Source organism: Panthera onca, chromosome B3 (genome assembly GCF_046562875.1).
Source record: "Panthera onca isolate mPanOnc1 chromosome B3, mPanOnc1 haplotype 2, whole genome shotgun sequence".
Classification (NCBI taxonomy): Eukaryota; Metazoa; Chordata; class Mammalia; order Carnivora; family Felidae; genus Panthera; species Panthera onca.
This window is the reverse complement of record NC_138344.1, coordinates 138,445,988-138,460,595: the sequence shown is the minus strand read 5'-3', so window position 1 is coordinate 138,460,595 and position 14,608 is coordinate 138,445,988.

Sequence of the window (14,608 nt, the reverse complement as noted above, 5' to 3'; positions counted from 1 at the left end):
ATGCCTAGCTGCAAAGAAAGCAGAGAGATGCAGTTCTTGTTCTAAGAGGCCGGGTACATAGCGGAATATTCTATGATTATGGAAAACAGGGTGGCTAGATGTTGGGGTACCATCCCCAGCGTCTGCCATAAGCACATGATAAGTTCACGGAACATGGGTGGAGGGCTCAGGATACAGCCTAAGGAAATCCTTGACCTTAGGAAAACCCACAGACGCTCAGGGGAGACGGACAAGTAAACCAAGAATTATAATTTGCTCTGTTGGATGCCTGTGCGGTGTGCCATGAAAACCCCAAGCCTGGGTGTCTGAGTCCACTCTGGCTGCTGTAACAAATACCACAGACTGGGCAGCGTAAACAACAGAAATTTATTTTTCACAGTTGTGTCGGCTACAAGTCCAAGATCGGGAGCCAGCATTGTCAGGTTCTGGTGAAAGCTCTTTTCCTAGCTTGTAGACGGCTGCCTTCTCACTGTGTGCTCACCCAGCAGGGGGAGACACGGGCGGGGGGCGTGCTCTGATGTCTCTTCTTATAAGGGCACTAATCCCATCGCGAGGGTCCTGCTCTCATGACTTCACCTAAACCTCCTTATCTCCCAAAAGCCTCATCTCCAAATAGGGCACGTTGGACTTTAATATATTAATTGGGGAAGGAGGAGCGGGCCAGGACAGAATTCTGTCCGTAGCCCTGGACGAATGGCTAGGCCCAGAGGAGGACAAGACAAAGAGTCAGAGTAGGCATCCCAGGCAAGGGAGCATCTCAGCAGAGTCTCTAGTAATCAGTGTCCCTCGCTTTCCCCGTCCACATCCCCTAGGTCTGTCACCCGATGTCTTCACAGTCTCTCCACCATTGTCTCCTTCTCTACCCAGAAGCACGCTGGTCCACGGCCACCCTCAAGTACTTTGTCCTGAGCCAAAAGAAGTGCTTCTCTGTGTGTGTGAACACGTACGTGTATGCACACACACGCACACACATGCACATGCACATATAGTGGCTTTTTGTCACCCTTCTTGTTGGAAGCCACCTTACCTCTAACAAACGAGCCACAGTCCCCTAATAGGTCTGAAGATGTTAATTTAGAAGCAAGGCTGCAGCCTTACGAAAGCCATTCTCTGAGCAAACCTTGCCTTCTTTAACCACCACCCACCTGGAGGTCCCCAGACTGGGGAGATGCATCTTCCGCTACTCTGAAAATGGGATTCTCCTGCTCAAATTAACCAAGTACATAGCACCCCCATGTGCGTGCGCACGCGTGCACATGCACGCACACACACACACACACACACGCACACACACGCACTCATGCCCAAATAGACAGTTTCTCAGAAATGAGGAAGCAGATGAGAGAGTCAAGGACAGGCCTTACTTGCCCTCTGTCAGTTTACAAGAGAATTTATTCCACATATTCATCCATGAATATTTAGCAAGGCAACAATAACATCCAATGACACCCATGAGATACACAACTCGGAGAGCTCTGTCCCAGGAACATACAATGCTTGATGTCAACGTTTTCACTGGACTGAATGTTTGAAATGCAAGCATTAGCTCACAATAATCCTCCCCTCCCCTCTCTGTCTTGCTCTCTCTTTTTATTTGTGTACCCAGCCATTTCTCCCACTTTTGATGCAAACCACCAGGCAAATTCTTTACAATAACAACAGAGCTGGTGGGTGATGAGGACAGCTAGCAAAGATTTAAGAAGCATTTGTGGCACAAATGAATTTGCAAACACTCCATGCTTTCTTTTTGCTCAAGAAAACACACACACCTGCGCGCGCACACACACACACACACACACACACACACACATCAAGCAAGGGCTGTTCGAAGATTGGCTGACATTTGATAAAGTCGATAAAGCTTCAGGCTTTTGATAAGCCCCTGTGGCTGCTGAATAATGGTCCCCAAAGATACCTTGCTCCTAATCCCCGGAACCTGTGAATGTTCTAACATATGGCAGAGGGACTTTGCAGTTGTGATTAAGTCAAGGATCTTGAGAGAGGAAGGTGATCCTGGTATCCAGGTGGGCTCTAAATGCAATCACAAGAGTCCTTCTAAGAGGGAGACAGAGTGAGACCATGTGATGATGGAGGACAGAGGAAGGGACCACAAGCCAAGGATGGAGATGGCCACCAGAAAGTGAACAAGGCCCCCAGAGCCTTAGAAGGAACCAGACCGGTCAACACCTTGACTGGGTAGCCCAGGGAAACTAATTTCAGACTTATGGGCCATAGAACTATAGGAGAAAAAAATGTATGTTTTTGGCAGTCACTAAGATCGCGGTGATTTGTTACAGCAGCAACGGGAAACTGATACAGTCCCAACAGCTCCAAGGAAGGTCTTTGTCTTCTCCACAGATGTGCAGGCATCTTCTGAGGGGCTCACCTGCAGGTCGGTCTGCTGGGCTCTGCTGTCAGTGTGGGGCCACTGGAAACTACCCTGGTACTTGCGGGTTTTGTGTTTGTGTGTATTTTTTTAAGTTCTGTATTTTTCTGGGACAACGCCTGGGTGGCTCAGTCGGTTAAGCATCTGACTTCAGCTCAGGTCGTGATCTCACAGTTTATGGGTTGGAGCCCCACGTCGGGCTCTGTGCTGACAGCTTGGATCCTGGAGCCTGCTTCCGATTCTGTGTCTCCCTCTCTCTCTGCCCCTCCCCCACTCACACTCTGTCTCTGTCTCTCTCTCTCTCAAAAATAAACATTAAAAAACTTAAAAAAACAAAAAAAATTTAAAAAATTAAAAAAAAAAAAGTTCTCTACTTTTCTAATAATAAAGTCCATAAAGGCCATGGTAGGAAACATAAGATCTAAAGAAATTTAGAAGAGCATAAAACAAAAACAACACCACAATCGCCCATAATCCCACCCTACGGAAATAACCTTCTCAATAGCAATAACGATTTGTATTAATGAATTTAATTTCATGATCATTTTCTTAATATTGCCTCTTCTTCCTCCCTTACCATGACAACAAGATCCATAGAGGCAGGAACTCACTCTGTTTTGCATACTGCATCTCTAGTGAATAACACAGTGCCTGATATATAGAAGTGGATCAATTATCATGGAATGAATGACCTCTACTAACACTTTAGTACATTTCTTTCCAGCCTCTTTGATATGTATATTCCATAGTTTTACATGCTATGTCTATATGTTTTTGGTTCATCTTCTTCACTTAGTAATTTATCCCGATCATGTTCTAAAGTCATTAAAAAGTCTTCAAAAACTTATTTTAATGGCAGCCTAATAGGGATTTTTTGTTAACTTACTTCCTCTCCCCCACCCTTTTTTTCTGTTCTAAATAATACAGCAATGCACATCTTGGTGCATAAATCTTTATCCACGTTTCTGATTATTTTCTCGAGGTAACTTCCTAGAAGGGGCCTTACAGGAACGTAGCACATCATCATTTGTAAGACCAGCTACAGCTGGTTGTCCATGCATTTCAATGCTTCAAAACCAACTCTGTTACCAGGAGGGGACCCTTTGGGACCTAGATAGAAGGGCAAAGCCGATCCACTTGGTTGTATTTAAGCGAGAATTTCGCCTGGGTAATAGGAGACCCGGGTTCTGGTGTGAGCTTTGCCACTTTCTAGCTAAGTCTGTTTTCTCTGGGAAACTGAAGTCCTCATCTTTAAAAAAATTTTTTTTAATTTTTTTTCAATGTTTATTTATTTTTGGGACTGAGAGGGTGAGAGGGAGAGAGAGAGCACAGATGAGCAGGGGAGGGGCAGTGAGAGAAGGAGACACAGAATCTGAAGTAGAATTCAGGCTCTGAGCTGTCAGCATAGAGCCAGATATGGGGCTCGAACCCACGAACCACGAGATAGCGACCTGAGCCGAAGTCAGATGCTTAACCAACCGAGCCACCCAGGTGCCCCTGAAGTCCTCATCTTTAAAGTTTATTTATTTTGAGAGAGAGAGAGCACAAGCAAGCAGGGGAGGGGCAGAGAGAGAGGGCCCAAGCAGGCTCCGAACCATCAGCGCAGAGCCTGATGCGGGGCTCACACTCATGAACCTGAGCCAAAATCAAGAGCCACTCTCTTAACCGACTGAGCCACCCAGGCACCCCTGAAGTCCTCCTCTTTAAAACAGGGAGAATGGGTGATGACTTTGAACTCTCTTCTCCCAAGAAACTCCTAGCAACCATTTCAAAAGGGAAAAAGCCAATGAAAATTTGGGGCAACGCATGCCAGACAATCAAATGTTGGTTTTCAAAGTCAGACTTCTCAGGTTTGCAAACTAAACCATGATAAGAAGCATCTTGCCACTCTCCTGCCCGCCCGGGCACACCACATTTGCTGTGTCTGGATGTTTGTTGAGAAACGATTCGAATCATTCAGAACATGGAAAACCTTCCCTGCGATTAACAGACTCAGAGAAGTAGCCGGCCTGACTTAGCAGATGCAACAGATTCCATTTATGCAGAGTCGGAAGGAACAAAGGGTGATTTGGGGGAAGTGCCTTTGGCAGGACTTTAAGCTACGTTATTGACACTACTCTATCCCGGTGCTTTGAAAAGTGTAATCCGTATCTGATGCATGGACCCACTGTTAGCCAGTGCCCTTGAGGCCTAGCTCGTGGTCCTGAGCAAGACACCTGAATCCTTCCAGACAGCTGGGGCTCCACAGTCCCCTGGAAATTCGACACTTGTTCAGTCATTCTTTTATTGGGCCACTCGGTCTCTCAACACACATTTGCTGGGAAGCTGGACCAGGCAGACCCTCTGTGGGACTCCGGGGAGATGGTACAGAATAGAGCATGGCCTCGCTGGCACAATGGGAAGGCCACGCACATCCCAGTTTTGCCTCAAAGTGGCCGTGCGACCTACAGCAACGTGCCTCTCCTTTTAGCCTCCCGCGAAGGGGGCCATTAAGATGTCCCCCGGGCGTGTTGCAAGGAATGACTCGAGGTGTGTCCCACGTGTGGCCCAGAGCCTGATACGGAGGAGATGGCGAATGCCAGGCCCTCCACCCCGGCCTCGAAACACTCACAGTTTGACGAGCGGGACAGGAGCCGAGGTTATTTCAACCTAATGGAGGTTTTTACAAAGCTCTGTGCGAGCTTAAGAGACCAGCCGCTCTGGTTTTCCTAGAGGCACAAAGGGGAGTGTTTGAAGTGTGTCGGGGCAAGGCGGCGGGTTTGCAATCCCGGGTGCCACCCTGTCGAGCCAATGTTTGGAATCGGTCTGCAAGGATCCAGGCTGATGGATGTTTATTTAGACACCCATGCCAGCAGCCTGTAATATGTGCCCAGAAGAGGGAAGGGGGCCAGCAGGATTGATAGATTTTATGTGCAAGTACGAATTCCGGCTATGAAATGTGAAGTTTAAGATGCCTCATTTTCGGGTTCGGCTCTGGGAAGAGATGGAATGTATTTCTCCCAAAAGCTAGAGGATTGGGCCAAGTTGGGCTGCAGAAGGGATTTCTGCATTTGGAAGACAATCTCATCTGGTGGGCTTGGGTTTTGGGGCAGGCAGCCTGGGTTTGTGTCCCAACTCAGCCACTTACTAAGCGCGCGAGGCCAGCCGAGCTCCATTTCCTAGAAAGTTCCACCCGACGCCAGATGGGGGTGAATCTGGGGCGTGCTTCAGAGGGCTGGTGTGAGCTTTGGATGGGGGAGTACTGGGAGAGTGCCCAGCCCAGCGAGTTGCCTAATAAATGTTCGTTATTATTAGCAGTAGGCAGGAGGCTGGTTGATACGCTTCGAACTAAATGTTCCCTTGAATCCAAAAAGTCTTCGTCTTTGACTCTTTCCACTGCATTTATGGAGGGTTCGGGAGACACTTTTCAAAAGAGGGGAGAAGGGAGAGGCGTGAACTCTCACGCTGGTGTTTTTCTGGCTGGCACTTCTGATTGGCCAATAGCTCGCTATTCCCCCGGCGAGAGGGTCTTAGGATTCAGATTCAACAAAGGCTCTCTAAATTCTTCCTGTGTTCCAGGCACTGCAGTCCAGACATCACCCTCCCCCATCCAATCTCAGTCCACCCCCTCGGCAGCAGCATGAGGTGACATTAGTGTCTCCAGAGGCACAGAGAAGCCAAGTCATTTGTGGAAGGACACACAGCCTGGAAGTGGTAAGGCGAGGATTTGAACCTGGACCTGAATGGCCCGTGGCCCTTCATTATTTCCAGCTGGGAGGATGTGCGTCCCCTCACGGGTGGGGGTGCCCTCGGAGACCCGCAGAGGGAGTGCTAATTCCTGCCTTGCTCAGACCTCCTGGCGACCAGCAGAAAGATGTCTGTCCCGTGGCAGCAGGCCAGCCGCACCCCGGGGGCCGACTCTGGAAAGAGTTCACCTCTTAGTCTTTTAATCACATCGACAAACACAGGCAACCCGTCACTTCCACATCACTGCAAAAAAAGATGCCAGAAAAGGAGAGTTCATGAGGGTTCATGAAAAGTGCTCGCTGAGCAGAGTCTGGGGACATCGGGGGACAAGACAAAGCCATCTGCCCCTGCGTCTCCCACCGCCCTGCCTGCTTCAGGGAGAGGCAGCAGGCTCTGTCCGCACCCACCCGAGCTCCCGGAGACAGGAGACATCATGTCTGAGCCACCTTTGGCCTCAGGTCTGGCTCGGAGGAGAAGCTCGGCCCCTGGGCATCTGGAAGGTCTCGCAAAGACCCAGGCACTTCATGCAAGGACAGCTCGATCTCCTGACGTGCCACTGGGACCGGAATACAGCTAGTGGCCCGTGGCTTGGCAATTCCTTGTGTGTTCAGAAGTCTGGGGGCAGCCTCCAGGGGCATCCCTCGGGCTCCCACCATGTGGCTGGCCCAGGCGCTGCGTCCCCACAGGCCCCACCCACTCCGGCCCCGGACCTCTTCGGGGCTGTGACTTCTGCCTAAATGCCTTCTGCAGCCCCTACCCCAGTCCCACTGACGGACTCTCCCTCTCCCCCGAGGAGTCTGCTCATGCCCAGAACAGCTGAATGGAGGCTTGGTGAATACCTTCCATAATTAATTACAAATTCCTCATTTTCCCCACACGCCCTCGTGCCCCTCCTGTCCCCTCACTGGGGGAATTAATTAACCGGACTTTCGAGTTACAAACGCATCTCTCCATATGGTCTTGTAATTCCTCCTGATACCCTCCGAGGTAGCTGTGGTTACTTCTCCACGTCCTGGTTCTTTCCCCTTTTCCTCCCAAAGATGAAACTCAGCCTCACGGATATTAAGAATGCACCCAAGGCCGCACAGCTAGGCGGTGGTGAGCGAGAGGCTCCATCTGAGCTCTGGGCTCCGCGTGGGCCAAGGACAAGCATGCCCCCCCCCACCCGGCCCCTGGAGCCCGTCCTGCCCTCAGACGTGAGCCCCAGGAGGGCGCCGGTGAAGATCCGCCAGCTTCTCACCTGGGCCAGGTGGGGTGCGGCCAAGGCCTGGAGGCCCTCCTGCCGGGCAGCCCGTCCTGCCTGCCCACGGGTGGCCTCAGCCAGCTGCCCTCCGCCGTCTGCCGATTCCAAGCTTTTCGGCAAACTGGCACCTAATCCCCCACCATCTGTGAGCAGCGCGAGTCTTGGCTACCTCTTGGTGCTTCTTCAAATCAACTTGCAAGTTTTCAAAGTGACGTGAGTTCTTGGTGCTCGAAAAAATGTCAGCTTCCGTCACATCCTATTAAAACTGAAAATATGAAAAGGTTTTGGATAAACTGAGATGAGCTGAGTTTTCCTCTTTTCTTAAGTGAGATTGCTTTCTTCTCTTTCTTTTTTTTTTTTTTTTCTCGTTTTTCTTTCTTTTTTTTTTTTTTTGAAAATGAAGAATTTGGTTGTTTTTCTCTGATCACGAGAGTGATCATCCCTGTCTCGGTGCCTGTCACCTGACGAGGGGGCCCACGTCGTCCGTCCAGACTGCGGCAGACTCTGTCCATCCCACACGGGTGGGGTCTTGGGTTATTTTCTAATGAGGGCATATTCTTGGGGGCGCCCCTCGATGAGGTAACGGTTGTGGAGAAAATACTCAGAGCAGCTAACACCCCATGCCAGGGACGATGTCCTCTATGCATCTTCTTACTGAATTCCAGAAGAAGATTCTCCTTTCATCTCCATAGAAGTGAGGAGACAGAGCACAGAGATGCCCACCAGTCACAGGGCTAGCAAGTGGCAGAGTGGGGCTGGCTGGCTTGAGGTCCTGCACTCAGCCTCTTCCGGGACACGACCTCTGCACTCCCAGCCAACTCCCCACAGGGTGACAAGCCAGGGCCATGCCGTGGAACCTGCTGGCAGGAGGAAGGCGCTCGGATTCCATCCTAAGAGCAGCGAGGGGCGGAGTAAGGATCTGGAGCAGGGACTGGCAGGGTCAGAGCCACATTATAAAGATTCTCATGGCTGCATCGTGGATCCACTCATCCACCCATTAAGTGGCCTCAGCTGCATAAGCCAGTGCCAGATTCTGGGGAAAACGCGAGATGGGTAAAACCCAAACCCAAGCCCAGGGGAAGAAGCCCGTGCTTCATTATGGGACCACCAGGAAGGAACAAGTGGCCTCCTGCCTCTCCAGGATCAGCCCCTAGTTTTCAAGTCAGCCCCCCCCCCCACACACACACGTGCCCCTCCACCCAAGGGTCAGGCCCCCTTGTCCTGGTGTCTACAGGGATTCTAGCGTCCGTTGCCTGGCTATCAGACCTTACTCCTCTTTCCAGATTAGGCCACGAGGCTCCAAGAAGCTGTTTGGGACATCACCTCTGGGCATGGTGGCCCTGCCCAGGAACGTGAACCCTGACCGGTCTCCCTGACCAGGAGGGAGGTGGGTTTCTTGAGTGCAGGATCCCTCCTCGCTCATCGCCGGGTCTCCTGCCTCTTCCACATCCCCTGAACTCAGCAGGCATTCTGCAAACGCAGGTGGTAGACTTTTGTCCGGTTGACGGAATGGGGGGGGTCCCCAGGCAGACAGCGTGGCACAGATAAGCCAGCGCCAGTCGAGAGCCAGCTCTCTTCCCGACATCCTAGGGCAGGCGTTCACCTCTGTTTCCCCATCTGTAAAAGGGGGCCACAGAAAACCTCACAGAGGTAGCAGACAGACTCGAGCACCGCAGAGATACATGCTATGACAATTAATTAGGGAAGAAATCTTCAACAGTCCTATGCAAAGCTGGAGAGATTGAGTCGACAACCCAGCACAATAGGGCATCATTATAATGGGCTACTTTGGGTGAGACGGAGACCGTGTCACCTGAACCTTGATCAGTATCAGTGAGCACAGAGGGGAGAAAACCCACACATTTGACCCTCGGGGAATGATCGTCCCAATTGGCATATTTTCACTGGCTGAAATATTACACAGCTCTGAACAATGGCAGTGATAAAGAGATCGTCCCACCAGGAAAGAAGCTTATGATGTACCATTACAAGGAAAAGTTTAAGACACAAAATAGAACTACGCTGTTTACAGTATTATAAAATATGTATGCTCACAGACAAGTATTAGAATAAACACAGAAAAATGGAAATAATTAGATTTGAGTATTCAGACCAGGGGGATTTTTTTTTCACAGTTTTCTTTAATATTACTCTCACAGTGTTTTTTTTTTTTCAATTCAAAGGAAAAGAAGAAGAAATATCCCAACAATCTATTGGTAGATTTTCCCCCTTTGTGCATAACATAGATGTATCTATTTAAAAGACTTCTTTTTTTAAAATCTCATTTAGCACCACAACAAAGAGTGCCCGACTCCAAGTTTGTTCCAAGTGAGTTCCTGGAAATAAATGAATTCCTGTTTATTGCATGTGTAATTTGCACACTTTGGGAGATGTAGTGGTTATATAGGAATCCAGAGTTGTCATAATTTCCTGACAGGTTGTTTTCGAAGCAGACAATGTGTTTTTCCTATTTCCCAGGCAATCTGATTGATGGAAAATATCCAGAATAGCCATACCTGAGTCTTTCTTTCTCCCTTCTAATTTCCCACACATTTTCGTGGCTGTCGCCACTGTCCCTGAGCTCCTATGAGGAAGAACTCTCCTTTTGAAGCTAAGTCCTTGCAGACAAGAAATTATAGTCATCGTATCCCTAATGCACTGCTAGATAAGAAAAGGACTTATTATCCTTCAGGAATCTGTGCACAAAGGCTTCATCCCAGCAGGCGGACTCAATCTCCATGGGGCAGGTAAGCAGAAAATCTGACCCAGAGATTTCTGAGCTACGGGAAATGGGTATTTATGTCAGCGCTAAGAACTGCTTTCATTCCAAGTCAATAGAGACCTGGGAAAGACAGGGCAGGAAAGAATGTTTCAGATGATCTCATTCAGCCGCGTCATTTCACAGATGGGGAAACTGAGGTCCACCAAGATGCCATGACTTGCCCAGGGCCACTTGCCACTTAGTGGCTGAGCAAGACTCCAGCCACTCCTAAATCAATATCCTTTCTACCCTCTTTAAGAGGGTCTTTTCTTAACTTAAAAAATTTTTTTTTAATGTTTATTTATTTTGGAGAGAGAGACCGAAGGCAGCAAGCTGTGATGAGGACAGTCACCCCCATTTTACAGGAGAGAGAGCACAGCTCAGACAGGCCCGGGCGTCCTGCTCACAAGGATGCTCTTTCTTAAAAGTCTGGAAGCGAGATTCGTGTGTGACTGTCTGACACCTGTGAGCCCTCCCGACTTCTTTACGAACCTCGACCTCCTGACCAGGAGCCTGAACAGAGAACTCAGCCCATCTGGAGAGCAGGGAGGGTGGACAGCTCTTTGGGGTGGGAGGGCGGTCCTTGGCCAGACTCACACATACACTGACGGGTGCAAGTGACCTCCTACAGGACCCGAGCGTTGCCCAAAGTCAGATGGCTATGGGACACGTTCACCTATGTCCTCCCTGTCAGCAAGCTGGCTTATAGCAGCTTCCCACCTCCAAGTAGGAAGGAAGCCCTGTTGCCCTTGGTAAGCCCGTTGGGATTTTGAGTCTACACTGAGATATTCACAGAGGCAGGAAAGGAAAGCAGACTAGTCTGTTGAAGTCCCCCAGCTAGCAGGGGCCAAACAAGTCGCCTTTGCACGCGGTATCTTTTCATCTCTATGCCAGTTGTGTAAAAGGGGGCATCGACTGCTTTTCCCCCACCCGGCATCTTCTGGAACATTCTGGAAATGACCCCCTGAGTTTCTCTTTAGGCACCCACTCCTCTACAACTCAGCTTTTTAAATAACAGCCTGTTTGCGACAATAGCCACATCCCATACAATTCACCCATTTAAACTCTATTGTGCAGGGGCGCCTGGGTGGCTCAGTTGGTTGAGCGTCCAATTTCGGCTCAGGTCATGATCTCCCGGCTCGTGGGTTCGAGCCCCGCATCGGGCTCTGTGCTGACAGCTCAGAGCCTGGAGCCTGCTTCGGATTCTGTGTCTCCCTCTCTCTCTGCCCCTCCCCCACTCACGCTCTGTCTCCCTCTGTCTCAAAAATAAACATTAAAAAAATTTTAAAAAATAAAAAAATAAAAAAAATAAACTCTATCGTGCAACAGTTATCTTCACAGATGTCCCCAACCATCACCGCAGTCCATATTGAACATTTTCGTTACCTCAGAAATAAGCCCTGTACCCTTTAGCTAGCACCCCGCAATCCCTCATCCCCCCAGCCCAAGCAACCACTAGTCTCCTTTCTGTCTCTATAGACTCCCCTGTTCTTTTTATCCAGTTGGAATCATACAGTATGTGGTCTTATGCGACTGGCTTCTCTCACTTCAAATGCTGTTTTCAAGGCTCATCCGCACTGTACTGTGCATTTGTGCTGTATTCCTTTTTACGGCCGAGTAATATTCCGTTGTCTGGGCAGACCACATTTTGTTCATCCGTCCACCCACCGATTTGGGTGGCTTCCACCTTTTAGCTATTATGAATAGCGTTGCCGTGAACGCTTGCATACACGTTTTTAGGCGGACGCATGTTTTCATTCTTCTTGGGTGCACACCTGGGAGTAGAATTGCTGAATCCCATGGAGACTCTATGTTCTACCATTTGGGAAACTCCCAGCCTGTTTTCCCCGAGTGGCTGCCCTGTTTCACTTTCCCACCCTCAGTGGATGGGGGTTCTGCTCTTTCCCATTGCCACCCACACCTGTCACCGCCTACCCATCTCTAGCTCATCACCCACATGGGGCTCCACGAGAACAGAGACCTTAGTGTGGCCACCCTCTCCCCTACCTGTATCCATGTACCGTCTAGGTACTTTGTGCTGTGGGGAATCGTGGGATTCTTGCTGGTGGGCCGACGGATGGGATAGCCGGGCTACCGTGTGTTGTGTTCAGGTTGCGTGAGGTTCCGGGGGAAGACATTCTGAGCAGGCACACACTACGGAATGAGCATCGTGTGCGACAGCCCAGGACGGAGTCTACACTCCAGCTTCGCGTGTAGGTTGGGGGCTCACAGCCCCCCCTACCTGAGAAATAGGAGAGCATCCTCACGGGGCTGTTGGTGGGGAGAGCCTGACGGGTGACACTTGCAGCAGCAATGGTCGGACTTGTCCCCAAGCAAACCCCCACCCAACTTCTGGGCCTTTCTAACCATGCCCCTGGGCGCCCCCCGGTTCTGCGTCCCGGGACACCATCTCTAATCTTTCCAGCACCCCTAACAGTGTGGATTCAGCATCTCCAGGCTAGGGATGCATATATGAAGCCCAGAAGGTTGAGGGCGTGCACAGGGCCTTGCAGCCAGGAAGTGGCAAAACCAGAATAGGAAACCCCGTCTGGCTGCATCCCGTAGCTGTCCTCAGGGCCACACCCAACGTGCCTCCCCTTTCCTTCCTTCTGGCTTCTTTTCCACCTCCCCCTCTTCATGGGTGGCCAAAGGATGGTCCAAAGACTAATAAAGTCTGTCCTAGGCGCCCTTCTTGCCCGCTTCCCAGCAAGCCACCCTCACCACCACCCCTCCGAGTCTCCCAGCCCAGCTGTTGACAATATCCCCGGTATCATGACAACGAGAGGCTGTCAGTTTTCAGCTGCAATAGACTCCTTTTCGGCTCTGCACTAAGAGTCCATTAAGGATGCCCTCTCCTCTAAAGTGTGGCGTCCCCAGGTTAAATTCTTTATAAGCAGATGTTTATTTTTAGAGAGCCGCTGTATGGGCTATTATTGAATGCTTAAGCAGTTTTTTAAGACAAGGGTCACCAAAGGCTCCCACTGTAGGAAAACCTCCACATAATACCGCCCGCTGAACAACACAGCTGAGGAAAAAGAGAGAGAGAGAGAGAGAGAGAGAGAGAGGAAAATAGGAGCCTTTTATTTAAAGGAGGAGGAATTTGAGGAGCGGGGGTTACTCTGAAAGCATTTCTGTTGAAAGAATCAGACTTACATGTTTCCATTCAATGTGAAAATGGATTCAATAAAGTTTATTTTTTCCAGGTATTTTGAGCGACAATGACAACACCCATCAGGGTGCAGAGGACGGGCTGGGAGGCGCGGTCTCGTCCGGCCAGGGCTTAATGTGAGTGTCACAGAGGTCTTTCAAATGTCTCTATCTCACGCACCTCGTCAAGGGAAGACGTTGGCTCTCAGGCAACTCGTGGGTGCCGGAAGGGGTGCTGTGGGGTTTCCTCCAGGTCTGGACAGGGGAGTTACTGTGGGATGCTGCTGAGGGCAGCGGTGGGTTTTTGTCCCCACATAGTGGTGCTGAGGCCAGGTTTGATAACAACGACTTAAGAAGGATAGTGAGAAAGGGCTACCAATTCTCGGTGTAGCCAGCTCCTAAGGAGACCATGTTCTATGGCAGCAAGGTCTCCCCGCACCACAACAGAGGAAGGGGGTCTGATGACTCCTCGTTTATAGCAAAAGCTGACTCAGAGGGGCTAAGTAACTCGCCTGTGGTGGAGGCTGCTGTGTGTCCATCAAAACTCATGCAGGTAGACTAGATGTCCCAAGCTTCCGGTTAAGTGTGGCCTCATGACTGAGTTCTGGCCGAGGGAACGTGGCCCGAAGGAAAGGGTGCCACCTCCAAGCCCGGCCCAGAACACCGTCCCGGGCGCCCTTGCAGCCTTGTGCCATCCGCTGGCTGCATGAGGAGAATATTCCAAGTGGTGGGGCCATAGGATGGAAGGACCCAGTGAGCACAGGGCAGGCTGTCGGGCCAGATGGTGGTGTGAGTGAGGAAGAGCGACCTGGGGACTGAACCACTAGTAACTCTGGGTTCATCTATAGTGGAAGCTACAGTGGTGGAGGGAAATCTAATCCCATCACCCCGTGCCCCTAAGGAAACTCCGAGAACTGTAGGCTCCCCTACCCCAGATCCTCCCAATCAGTCAGCATTCAGCCACTTTCCACCCCTTGCCAGGCTCTGCCGTCTGCTGGGGTCACGGACGTGTGGCACTGTCCCTGTCCCTGCCACACCCCTTAACAGTGCTCCATTATGGTTTTCCCCTTGACATATTTTGGAGCACATCTAAGGGCCAAGAAACACGGGGAGGGCACAGAAAGGGAAACTGCGGCCCCAACTCTCAACGAATTCCTGGGCCAGTAGGAACATAGTTGGGGGGCGGGGGGGTGCACCAAAGACATCAAGCATGAAGTCCCTAGTTGGCTACAGGAAGTTAAGGAAAGTCTGCAGCAGGTAGTAGTGGTTGAGCTGGGGCTTGATGGCGAGTGAGGGAGATCCCAGCGGGCAAGCAGCATGAAGCGCGTCCAGGAAGAGGGGTCGG